Here is a 14,503-nt window from a genome sequence, read left to right as displayed (position 1 = left end):
TTTTTTCAATGTAAATTAGCATAATGTTCAAAACAGTTAAATATTCACTTAAATTTCAATTTTCAGTTTTTCGACACCAAACTTCGTATACAGCATCGGTGGAGGGTCAGACACATTAGCGTAGAAAATGAGCATATTAGGATGATAAATATTGTCGCCGTCAATCAAAACGTACTCGCAAAAGGCGGGTTTAGAAAGAAATGCTCATAACTCATCAACCATGTATCCAAACATCATAGATTTTGGTAAATAGGTTTAGTCTGTCTTGGGAAATAGGCACACCAAAGCATTTTCATTTTGGACTATAGAGGGCACCAAAAACACCACCAATTTATAACACAAGAGCGGATGGACTAATCTTTTTTTCTTTTTTTTACACATACTCTCGGGGTGACTATGAACTCAGATTTAAAGTGTCGCAACAAATTCAGAATGTGAGCGTGGCCCATACTTTTTAAGCACATTCTTGCCAACTCCTCCTAGGGGAATGATCGGAAATATTTCAATCGAGGACACCTTCAGCCCCTATCCAATATGATGCTAAATTGAGAAGAACATTTTTGATAGCTCAATCGTGGAGGTCGTAAGCTAACAGCGAATACACCATTTTTGACGATTTACATGTCGCAAATTACTCCAAACAACTCGCATATAGTTTTTCCGATATTCACGAAATGCTGTATACACATTGCTATTATAACTTCACACATATTTCAAATTGCTTTTCATTAGCCACGCCCCCCAGAAAGTCGGCCATTTGGAAAAATGTGCGTTTTTCAGCCATTTTAAGGACATTTTTGCAAACTCCTCCTAGGGGTATGATCGGAAAAATTCCAATCCAGGACAAATTCAACCCCTATCCAATATGATGCTAAATTGCGAAGAAAATAGTTGCTAGCTCAAATGGGGAGCTCGTAAGCTAACGGAGAATGTACAATTTTTTACAATTTATGATAACCTACTGACACCTGCCTGTCTGCCTGCAACATCAACACACACACACACACACACACACACACACACACACACACACACACACACACACACACACACACACACACACACACACACACACACACACACACACACACACACACACACACACACACACACACACACACACACACACACACACACACACACACACACACACACACACACACACACACACACACACACACACACACACACACACACACACACACACCTACTGTTAGTCCAACAACGCCCTTTGCTGGGGGCCTATTCATTACAACAGACACCTATACACTCCCTAACCCTAACCCACACACACACACACCGGCTCTGCTGGCGGAAAATTCAATTACAACAGACACCTATACACTCCACAACAGACACCTACTGACTGTACAACACACACATACAGCTCCTAAAACATATAATGTATATCAGGCTACAGCCCTTGTATATTTTATTATGTGAAGCACTATATGGTTTCATGAAAAATATCTACTGTTTACTTGTAGATATCTACTAAAGCATACAAATAAAGTGTGTAATGTAGGCCTGTTACATATATTATTGCTGTTCTCACTCTAAACATTGCGTCACAATGAAAGCGGTTGTATTAAAAAAAACATAGCCTAACATCCAGGGGAGATGTGATTAGTGAGTAAACAAACGGTAAAGGGCAGAAAGTCTGATGCACATTTGATCATCTTGAATAACTTATAATCACAACGGGAACAGTTTGCAGAGCTGTGCTTCGTTGACAAAAGTCCGGCCATGCGTCACGCCTCTTTTAAACATCACTGTTGGCTGAAATCGACTCCCGAGAACTCATCAGTGTACCCTCGGTTATAGCTCCTCCAGAGAGACTCCTCTCTCCTCTACATCTTTGTACCCTCTGTTATAGCTCCTCCAGAGACACTCCTCTCTCCTCTAAATCAGTGTATGTATTCGGTCACGGCTCCTCCAGACAGCCTCCTCGATAATCGATCCTCGACGAGCCTTTAGAGAAATTAGTTTTCCTTCCAGACGGCGCGCCGACATCCGTTTCCGGGTTGCTGCCGGAGGACCTGGGAGTCTGGGACGCGAAATTAGAGAAATGACAAAACGGCTAATTTCCGAGGACTCACGCGCGTCTGCTTGACGCCGGGACGACCGGCTTCCCTCCCCGACAGGCGCACAGACGCGAGGACCCGCTCATCACTGCGCGCACAAGTGCGACCGCAGTTTTAATTATTATTATTTTTAGTCATCATTTTTCCTGTTTTTGAGGCCTTTACGATGCTTCAAAAGTTGTATAATTTTGCAAGGTCGCCAGGACCCGTAAAAATTGCAACATCGGGTTAAAATATTCCAACTTGCTCGCTAGCGCCACCTATCAAAATACCATCTCAGAATACATTTACAAAGTTGCACCGTAACTCTGAATGACCTGAAATTTCGCACACATATCCGGGTGGAGCTGCTCTACAAATAATCCTCTTGGAACCCTAAGCTCCGACTCCTTTTTAAAAAAATTGTAATTAGCATAATGTTCAAAACAGTTAAATATTCACTTACATTTCAAATTTCAGTTTTTCAACACCCAACTTCGTATACAGCATGGGTGGAGGGTCAGACACATTACCGTAGAAAATGAGCATGTTAGGACGATAAATATTGCCGCCGTCAATCAAAACGTACTCGCAAAAAGGCGGGGCTTAGAAAGAAATGCTCATAACTCATCAACAATGTATCCAAACATCACAGATTTTGGTAAATAGGTTCAATCTGTGTTGGGGAATAGGCAAACCAAAGCATTTTCATTTTGGACAATAGGGGGCGCCAAAAACACCACAAATGTATAACTCAAGAGTGGATGGACTAATTATTATTAATTTTTTTGACACATACTCTCGGGGTGACTACGAACTCAGATTTAAAGTGTTGAAACAAATCCAGAATGTGGGCGTGGCCTATGCATCTTTTTTTTATTGCGATAGCATAAAATGAGCTTCGGACGCAAAACTTGGGACACAAGTCAGAGCACACGACCTTTTCGAGAAAGTAATTTTTCAAAGAAACTGCTCACTAGCCCCCTATTGTGTGGTAGTCACATATAGTTTCTCAGAACTTCACGAATTTTGGCACGGACATTCCTCATGGAATTGCGGACATATTTGTGAATAGATTCCATTAGCCCCGCCCCCCAGGAAATCGGCCATCTTGAAAAATGTGCCTTTTTCATGCATTTTAAGCACATTCTTGCAAACTCCTCCTAGGGGAATGATCTGAAAAATTCCAATCCAGGACACGTTCAGCCCCTATCCATTATGATGCTAAATAGAGAAGAACATTTTTGATAGCTCAATCGTGGAGGTCGTAAGCTAACAGCGAATACACCATTTTTGACCATTTACATGTCTCAAATTACTCCAAACTACTCGGATATAGTTATTCAGATATTCACGAAACACTGTATACATATTGCTATTATGATTGCACACATATTTCAAATTGCCTTCCATTAGCCCCGCCCACCAGGAAGTCGGCCATTTTGAAAAATGTGCGTTTTTCATGCATTTTCCGCACATTCTTGTGAACTCCTCCTAGGGGAATGATCAGAAAAATTCCAATGCAGGACCAGTTCATCCCCTATCTAATATGATGCTAAATTGCAAAGAAAATTGTTGATAAATTGATCGTGGAGGTCGTAAGCTAACAACGAATACACCAGTTTTGACCATTTACATGTCACAAATGACTCCAAATGACTCCAAACTACTCGCATATAGTTTTTCCGATATTCACGAAACGCTGTTTGCACATTGCTATTATGATTGCGGACATATCTCAAATGAGCTTTTATTAGCCCCGTACTCCAGAAAGTGGGCAAATTATGCCCATATCCAATGTGGATAAGAATGCAATTCTTTGGCATTTTTGTAAGCATTCGTAATGTTTACAAAAATGCCAAAGGAATGTCTTTCTCACAGATGGACAGACAGACAGACAGACAGACAGACAGACAGAGAGAGAGTGGGAGAGAGAGAGACAAACAGACAGACAGACAGGGAGAGGGAGAGAGAGAGGGAGAACAAAACAGCCAGACAGACAGACAGACAGAGAGAGAGAGAGGCAAACAGCCAGACAGACAGACAGACAGACAGACAGAGAGAGAGAGAGAGAGACAAACAGCCAGACAGATAGACAGACAAACACACACACACACACATACACAGCCACACAGACACTGTGTTACTGTTAATTATTTTTTTTTGTTCATAATTTGAATTTTATAAATGTTAATAAAAATGTGTTTCTATTCTAGTATTATATTGTGCTTTCTAATGTATTAACTGGGTCAATTTGGAAGAGTTTTAGACATTAATTTGTTACACACACCTACACACACGGAACAACACACACCTATGCTTGGTCCTTATCAGTAACTTTAGACATCGTAACATAATTTTAAACAAGATTTTATTTTAGATTCTACATTTGACTGATACCAACTATATAATATTTACATTGTTCATTACAAAAAAAATATATTTCTTTTTAATATATTTTTTTATTTTTTTTAAACTTTTAATGACAATCAAACATGTGGGAAGAGGGGGGCCGGTGTTCCGGATTAACTTGTTTCCCGATAAACTTGTTTCCCGATCAACTCGTTTCAGTGGGGTACGTGGCTTTCGACTGAAATACACATTTCGATCGCTTTCTTCTGTCGTTTAAATACATCTTTTGGTATATTTGGCTTCTTAGGAACACGTTGATGCACATCCAGCACCAGTGTGTGATGTTGTGATTACGATGGCGATATCCGGACGCGAACAGCGAGGACTACAACAAGACAAACGAGTTGCTCGAATAAATCATTTAAACCAGCTATTGTTGCCAGACTTATGACGGAATATCGTAGATAATGTTCAAGTCCATCTGTGTATACCTTCAGACAGCCTCCAAGTGAAGCACACGGTGTTTACTCACAGTTTGAAAGCAGCGTGGAGAAGTCTTCATCTGTGTTAAACTGTGATCCTCCCAGGGAACTGGGACCCGCCACATTAAAATGTGACCCGCCCAGGTTAAATTGTGTTACGATTTCTGTGGCTATCTACCAGCGATCATGTTTAATGTGAAAGACTAACCACACATGTATCCCTTATAAAAACGGTATTGTGCAGCACTCATCCAGATAACATGTGACTGTTACCTGGATTTGCAAAGATAGCAGCAGAAATGTCATTGGTGATATTTAGACTTTAAAATGCTGCTTGGTCATGAATGTTGGTCTCGGCAAACAATATTACGAATCCTCTATTCAAACATAATATTCAATGTGCATCGATATGAAAATAACAAAAAAGTTCATGCTGGACTCAAACCCAAGTCCCAACAGTAAAAATCAATCATGCCCTGCACGTTATGAGTGCACCACGAATCATCACATCTTAATAAATCACCACAGCTCATTTTGTTACATTAACATTGTCAACAAGTCCTAGAAAAATGCAACCCGACATCATATTGATAATAATATATGATACAAATGTAAGACTGACAACAATAATAGTTCGTGAAGGATTTATTGATGTGAATGTTTTGAACAGTGAATACTTATTGTAAATCGCTTTGGATAAAAGCGTCAGCTAAATGCAATGTAATGTAATGTGATGTAACAGGCATCAACACAGCGACTTGATTTATTGTTCTCTGGTGATCTGTTAGGACGTGTTGAATGGAGAAGTCTTCATCTGTGTTAAACCGATCCTCCCAGGGAACTGGGACCCGCCCAGGTTAAAATGTGACCCGCCTAGATTAAACTGTGACCCGCCCATGTTAAACTGTTACGATTTCTGTGTTAAGTGTTCACTGTTCAAAACATTCACATCAATAAATCCTTTACTAACTATTATTGTTGTCAGTCTTACATTTGTATCATATATTATTATCAATATGATGTCGGGTTGCATTTTTCTAGAACTTGTTGACAATGTTAATGTAAGAAAATGAGCTGTGGTGATTTATTAAGATGTGATGATTCGTGGTGCACTCATAACGTGCAGGGCATGATTGATTTTTACTGTTGGGACTCGGGTTTGAGTCCAGCATGAACTTTTTTGTTATTTTCATATCGATGCAGATTGAATATTATGTTTGAATAGAGGATTCGTAATATTGTTTGCCGACACCAACTCTCATGACCAAGCAGCATTTTAAAGTCTAAATATCACCAATGACATTTCTGCTGCTATCTTTGCAAATCCAGGTAACAGTCACATGTTATCTGGATGAGTGCTGCACAATACCGTTTTTATTTCATTTCAAACCTTTATTTAGACAGATTGGTCCCTTGAGATCATCGATCTCATTTACAAGGGAGACCTGCATCATTTAGTTCCACATGAAACATAAAAACAACATACAAACAACAGAGGATATCATATTTACATATTCAACATTTACAAATACCCAGAGTGTCAGAAAGCATTTCATTTAGACATGCCTTAAATACATTCAGAGAAATAAAAATGCTCAATTTCAATTTTGCCTGTAGACTGTTCCAAGCAAGTGGAGCTGCGCACATAAAAGCTGTCTTACCTAAGACAGTCCTTACTCTTGGCACATCTAACAAGACTATATCATGTGATCGCAGACAATAGCTGCTTGCAACTTTCTGCTTTATCAATGAACAGATATAATACGGGAGTTTGCCCAACATAGCTTTATAGATAAAAGTGTACCAGTGACTGAGTCTCCGTACAGTGAGTGATGGTAAACCTGCCTTGGTATACAATGTACAGTGATGAGTAAGTGCTTTACAGTTTGTGACAAATCTCAGAGCACTATGATACGCAGCATCTAGTTTGCTCAGGTAGTTGGCAGGTGCATTCATATACAGCAGATCACCATAGTCCAGCACAGGTAAAAAGGTCACAGTGACTAGCCTTTTCCTGGCCTCAAGTGAGAAACAGGACTTATTCCTGAAAAAGAAACCTAGCCTAACCCTCAGTTTTTTAAGCAGGTTATTGACATGAAGTTTAAAAGAGAGACAGTCATCAAGCAAGATACCAAGGTATTTGTAACAGGCAACAACTTCAAGTTTTGTTCCTTGCGTTGATACAATATCTAAAACAGGCTCTGGTGTCTTTTTAGCTTTTGAAAAGAGCATTATCTTGGTTTTATCCACATTTAAAAGAAGCTTTAGTTCAGAGAGCTGAGTCTGAATAATGTTAAAAACAGCCTGTAATTTAACAACCGCCTCCTGAATGGAGGGACCTGCACAATACATCACGGTATCGTCCGCATAAAAATGTAAAGTAGCTTCATCCACATTTTCACCTAAACTAAACAGAACCTTGAGGAACACCATTAGCAATGTTTAACCACTCAGAAGATAGCCCATCAAAGTGAACAAATTGGGACCTTTCAGAGAGGTAGTTCACAAACCACCCCACTGCATGGCTGGATATGCCAGTACTGAGTAGCCTCTGTTTTAAGACGCGATGATCAACGGTGTCAAACGCTTTGGAAAGGTCAATAAACAGAGCTGCACAACTCTGTTTATTATCTAGCATACTAGTAATATCATTTACCACTTTCATTGTTGCAGTGATGGTGCTATGTTTCTTCCTGAAGCCTGACTGATGTTTAGACAGGATATCATTTATACATAAAAACTCCTTTACTTGTTCACTCACAAGTCGTTCGAGCACCTTAGCCAAAACTAACAATTTAGAGATTGGCCTATAGTTATTTAAAATAGTTGCCTCCCCTCCTTTCAGTAGAGGCAGGACATAAGCAGACTTCCATACTTTAGGAATTGTATTTGTGCTGAGGGAGAGGTTAAAAAGAGAAGTAAGAGGTGGAGCAATAAAATCTGCAGCTATCTTTAAAAAGAAAGGTTCTACGTTGTCCGGGCCAGCCGGTTTCCTAGGATCTAACTTGGATAAAGCTTCATGGACAATACCAACAGTTAAAGGAGTAAAACTGAAAGGGTTTTCCAGACCACATTGTTCAGAGTCAAGGACTGGAGCGTTCACAGAAGCAGAAGCACAGTCAGTGACAGAATCAAACAGAGAGCCACAAGAGACAAAATGCTTATTAAAGCAATTTAGCATGGTGGCCCTGTCTGATATAATGCCAGATGCTGTGGTGAGGTACGGAGGTAGCTCATTTGGGATATCACCAGTGGAAATCGATTTTATGGCTTTCCAAAATTTCCTAGGATTATTCAGGTTTTCTGTGGTAACTGACAAATAGTACTTTGACTTAGCACTTTTGACATGTGAAGTAAAGCTATTCCTTAGCTGCCTAAAGCGTAGCCATTCTACCTCTGAGCCTGATTTCCTAGCCTTTGCCCAGGCATTGTTTCTCTCATGAAGGAGACTGGACAGTTCAGCAGAAAACCAGGGATTGTTTCGTCCCTTCACTCTAAATTTACACAGAGGTGCATCTTTATCTATAATTTTTATAAAACCAAGATAAAAATAAGACCATGCAGTTTCTACATCAGCACACAGATCGATTTTTCCCCAATCAAAATCAAACAGATCATGTAAAAAACCCTGCTCCACTAAGTGTTTTTTATCTCTCTTTGTGATGATGCGTGGTTTAACTTTTTGGACCTTAGTGTCCCTAATTGTGGCTACAACACAGTGGTCACTCACATCATTAGCAAATACTCCCACAGATGAGTATTTATATGGAACATTTGTTAAAATGAGATCAATTAAGGAGGATTTATTTGGGGACTTAATATTTGGGCGAGTAGGACTGTCTATAATCTGAGTAATGTTCAAAGAGGTACACAGGTTTTTAAAATCCTCTGACACAGAAGTTAACCAGTCCCAATTAAAATCACCAAGCAGCACTATTTCCTTGTAGGAAAGTTGAGATAACAGTTTTGCCAATGAAGATAAGGAGTCCTTGACAGCCGAGGGGGCCCTGTAGCAACCCACCACCATGACCTGTTGACCCTTTGTTACTTCGACATTCACAGCTAAAAATTCTAGTTGTTTACTAACAGATTTGGAAACCATTTTTGTTACACAAAACTTATTTTTCACATAAATGGCAACGCCACCACCTTTTTTAGGACGGTCAGTGCGATATACATTGTAACCATTTATGTAAATGTCAGAGGCCAAGATCGATTTGTCTAGCCATGTTTCTGATAAGACAATGACATCAGCATCAGTTGAACTCGCCCAAATACGGACAAAATCTAATTTAGGTAACAGACTGCGCACATTTAAATGAATTAAACCTAACCCCGATCTAGAAATAAAATCAGCAGGAGTAGCTATTTGACTAAAACTACCAGGTGGACCCGGATTTGGCTGTACATTTCCTGATAGTAACAACAATAAAAATAACAAGCACCTTTTCCTCTTAATCAACACACATACATTTTCAGCTGTTCTAGAGTCACCAGCAAACTTCGCAAAAGTGAGATTAGAGTTCAAAAAACAATTCTGAAGGACCATTGTGGCAGTGACATTTGACGAAATGAATGTCCGCGACAGTGCAACTAGCAATTGTTTGTGCAACCCATCCGAACCTGTACAGGGGATGTCCACTGCGGGCGGCAGAACGGACCCGAATCCAGCAGAATTTTCAGGATGACTAGCGAACTTCTCCTTGTCCAGCACAGTCAAAAAAAGGCACAGCAGAAACACGACATTTGCCATTTTCCCAGTCCAGCTCAACAGCATCCACGATGTTCCCGAAGCAAAACCACGACAGGACAGCAGCAAGGAAATAGGCAAGCAGCAGAGTGGCAACACTCCGGTTTCTCCGTGGTATCTCCAGACCAGGCCTCCCCCCGCACAGTAGCGAGGGAGACACACAATGTCACAGTAGAGACACACAATACAAATATGAACCTGAAAATGAGCAGAATAGGGCCCCTTGAAGACTTGGGCCGAGAAGTCTTGGACTTCCAATCTGACTTCTGTAAATGTGGATGTCACCTCAATGACCTTCTGACCTTTCCCCTCACAGCAGGTCCAGTAAAGACCTGGTGCCGCCGCAGATCAGATTCACATTCCTGCTAGATCGAGATTTATAAGGGATACATGTGTGGTTAGTCTTTCACATTAAACATGATCGCTGGTAGATAGCCACAGAAATCGTAACACAATTTAACCTGGGCGGGTCACATTTTAACGTGGGCGGGTCCCAGTTCCCTGGGAGGATCACAGTTTAACACAGATGAAGACTTCTCCACGCTGCTTTCAAACTGTGAGTAAACACCGTGTGCTTCACTTGGAGGCTGTCTGAAGGTATACACAGATGGAATTGGACATTAACTACGATATTCCGTCATAAGTCTGGTAACAATAGCTGGTTTAAATGATTTATTCGAGCAATTCGTTTGTCTTGTTGTAGTCCTCGCTGTTCGCGTCCGGATATTGCCATCGTAATCACAACCTCACACACTGGTACTGGATGTGCATCAACGTGTTCCTAAGAAGCCAAATATACCAAAAGATGTATGTAAACGACAGAAGAAAGCGATCAAAATCTGTATTTCAGTCAAAAGCCACGTACCCCACTGAAACGAGTTGATCGGGAAACAAGTTGATCGGGAAACAAGTTAATCCGGAACACCGGCCGCCACTGTACATCATAATAATAATCATTATAAATAATAATAAGATAGAGATAGGAAATTACTGACAGGGAACCCTCTGAATCAGCGCCATATATAGAGTATATCTGAATCAGACTAAAAGTCGCTGACTGCATCCAGAATGTTCGGACTCTGTCACCCTTTACGTCACAAACAAAGATGGTGGATGAGATCAGATCTATAACACACCATGTAATATACATGGAACGATAGTCAATGGGCCTGCTCCTTACCTCTCTCTCCCTCTCTCACGCAGCCAACGTGCAAGACGGGTGACACGTATGACTATAACTAATTCTCTTGCATGCTTTTGCCGCACTGAGAACCGACTTAAAAGCTTACATATTATATTCCACAAAAAACAACAACGACGACCACCAGAGACCACCAGGGACCACCGGATTCGTGCTCTGGACTGAATTTGCTGTGAAAAAACGTGAGTCACTCTCTATAGGCATTGTATTGTAGTGTGTGGGTTTGCTAGCTCCGCTCTGCAAACAGAGTCCATGTGCCATGCTAACGGAGCAAACTCGTACGTTAACACTATCGTCAATATAGACACGGCGTTATACAGTGTTACATAAAGTAATGTCGACAGAATACGGTCTATATGTTTGAATATGTTTGTTTGCACCGTTCAAAACACAATATACACACACACTCAAGTTTTGTATTGCAACACGTGTGTTCTGTGAGTACATGCTAACTATGCTATGTGCGTGTGTGTGTGTGTGTGAGCCGGGGCTGTCTGGGCTCAGGCCGTGGGGAAGTGAAACAATATGTGGCTTCAGCTTCATACTTTGCCAATAATGTCATTTCATTTTAGCATATTTATATCTGTTTAATAGGTTGTGGAAGTGCACCCCAACATATTTATTGATCTTCTTTATGGTATTTATTACTTTGAGTCCCTAGCATGCTAACGGAGCACACTCGTAGCTAACACTATCGTCAATATAGACACGGCATTATACCGTGTTACATTAAGTAATGTCGACAGAATTCGGTCTATATGTTTGAATAATGGTTGTTTGCACCGTTCAAAACACAATATAAACTAAGGTGACCAGACGTCCCCGTTTTCCGGTGAAAGCAATTCTAGAACCCTGAAGGCAAGAGAGACTGAAAAGAGAACCATTTTCTCCTATAAATTGAAACACCGGTTTCAAGCATCACATATTTCACACACTAAGAAAGAACATCTCCATATTTTCTCCAATATTTTAAATCCCACTGTTACTTAGAACAATAGTAACCCTGCAGAGCACACTAATCAGATTACAGTAATGAAATTTGACTCAAGTGTAGGCCTATGTCTACTTTCCATTATACTTATTACTTTTAGTGAACATTTATTTATATTGTCTAAATCCCTTGTCTATGATGTGCAAACAGTTCGAGTATAAAAATGTGTTTTTCTCTATGTATTTACACTCTACGGATTCTTGAGTTTACTCATCTCCTGGTGCTGTTGTTGTAAAAATGTTCGATTCCTTATTGTTTTGAACCAGTTTTCCATAATCAGTTCTAACTGCCGTGCCGTTTCTGCAAATGTAGCGGTGCGGCTACACACTGTGTAAGTGGGTGCCAACATGTTCCTTTTTTAACTTTGATCCGGAGTGCATCTGCAGTGCGTTCTACAACTTCCCACGGTCCACTCCATACAGGTTGCAACAGCTTCATCTTGTGGATTTTTACATTTACCCAATCCCCTGGTCCAACAGAAATATTCGTCATGGCCCTGGCATATGCTTCCGCCTCAATTTTTCTCATATCTAACATTGGTTCTCCTCTGTATTGTGAGGTGATACCTTGTGGTGGATATTGCTGAGTGGGGCAATCTCTGGCCAAATGTCTACAATCACCACATATGAAGCAGCCACCACCTCTTCTTCCTCTTGAGCATTGCTTTCCTCTCCATTGTCCCTTTTGTTGATGCTGTATGGGAGTGTATACCTGAGCTGGCGGCTGTACTTGTGTAGGAAGATACACAGGTATTTGCTGTTGCTGGAATTGTGTGGGAAGATACTGCGGTGCTTGTGGCTGTACTTGCGTAGGAAGATACACAGGTGTCTGCTGTTGAAGATACTGCTGTGCTTGTGGCTGTACTTGCGTAGGAAGATACACAGGTATCTGCTGAACTTGGTTTTGTGGACATACACTTCCTCCTCCGCTTTGTTGGTTCTGCATTTGATTCTCTGGTTCTTCCTGAGTTTGAACTGTTGGAGGTATCCACCCTGCCTTCTCTGCTAGTATGGCCATCTGATTAGCTTCAGTATCTTTCTCAGCCACCTGCATCTTCAAAAGTATTTTTTCCAGTTTCTTTGTTTCTTCATCATCTTCCTTTGTTATTTCCTGGCATTTGATGTCATGGTGAATGAGATGTAGGCCAGTGTTTCCCCTAGGATGGAGTCATAGCAGCGGTGCTAAGGCACGCGGGCCCAGCAAAATGTGAGCGCGGCGCGCGTGGACATTTTAAGTGTGTGCGCGTGCGAAGTGCTTCCCGCCATTATGTTTCTATTTGTCTGCCAGCACAAGAAAGACACATACATCATTAAAGGCTTCAAATGTATTCAGTATTGTATGAACATAATTGGTGGTTGGACATCACATCCTCTAGGGGGGTCCGGGGGTATGCCCCCCCGGGAAGATTTGTTTTTACATTTTAATATAAAATGCTTCAATCTGGTGCACTCTGAGCACACAATGACTAGAGACTAGATCTAACTCTAAACACCCATATGAAAAAGATCGTTTTACATTTTAATAATCAAATAATTGAACATACCAATAAACTACCATAGCCAATAACACATATGTAACTTATTTTATTTTTGTTGTTCATTTACATCACTTTCATCAGGCAATTTTTTAGTTTAATATCAGGTGTCAAAAGAGCATGGCACCTAGTAATGAATGTGCCAAATGTCTCCACTTCGTTCCACTGCCCCAGTGACTTGAATATCTTGGGTTCTGCCACCCTTCATGCAGATCTAGATCCCTCCGCTTCGCGTCGGGATCCTGATCAGCCTGTCGGGTGTTCTTTTCCCCATAATGACCGCGTCGCTGCACGTTATCCCTTACAAACTAACTAAGTTAGCTAGATGTAATTCATTCTTAACTGTAGGCTTTTATCAAAGTATTAATTTACTTAATCTAAATGTAACAACATTTTAAATTATAATAACTTACATTTATGGCGTTATGACCTTCTTCTTGAGGTGATTGTGTCCAAATAAAGTTATGTCTGCTTCAACTTGCTGTTGTCTGTCTTGTCAGGCAGTTTTCCTTCAGCTCTGAAAATGACAGCTTTCCCGCGTATCGGTGGCTCGAAGTTGCCGCGAGCGCTAGGGGGCAGCACTTATAATTATTTTAATAAAAAAAAAAAAAAATTTTTTTTTTTTTTTTAATCTGCTTGGGGGCTTGCGCCCCCTAGCAGCGGCGCGCATATTTCAGCAGCGGCGCAGCGCCGCTGCTGAAAACATATAGGGGAAACACTGAGTCTCCATTCTTCTGGGATTTTAGCTTCTTACCCCACCACATCTCTAAGGCGTGCCTGCACTGATTGGGGAAGGGCTTTAATGACCGCGTCCTTCCACAGCATTGTGACAGCCGGCGAAACGTCATGTCGTTCTCCAGTACAGTCCTCCCACACTCCTTCACATCTCTTCAGGAAGGCATGCATGTTTTCCTCCGTGCCTTTCCTCAGGCCGGTGAGGGCATGTAAACTGCGTGTTGTCGGGTAGATGTGACGAATAGCAGCCCAATAATTCGACCTGATGTAGTTGAATGAAGTGTCATCTGGGTCGTGCGTGCAATTGGCCTCGGAATCTACTGCTCTTGCTTCCAGTCGTCCTTCAATCCGTCCGAGCAGGGCCCTCATGTCTCCCAAGCACAGGTGGTCTTGGG

This window comes from Notothenia rossii (assembly GCF_949606895.1).
Source record: "Notothenia rossii genome assembly, chromosome: 4".
In the NCBI taxonomy this organism is placed as follows: domain Eukaryota; kingdom Metazoa; phylum Chordata; class Actinopteri; order Perciformes; family Nototheniidae; genus Notothenia; species Notothenia rossii.
Note: the sequence above shows the minus strand (reverse complement) of the source record.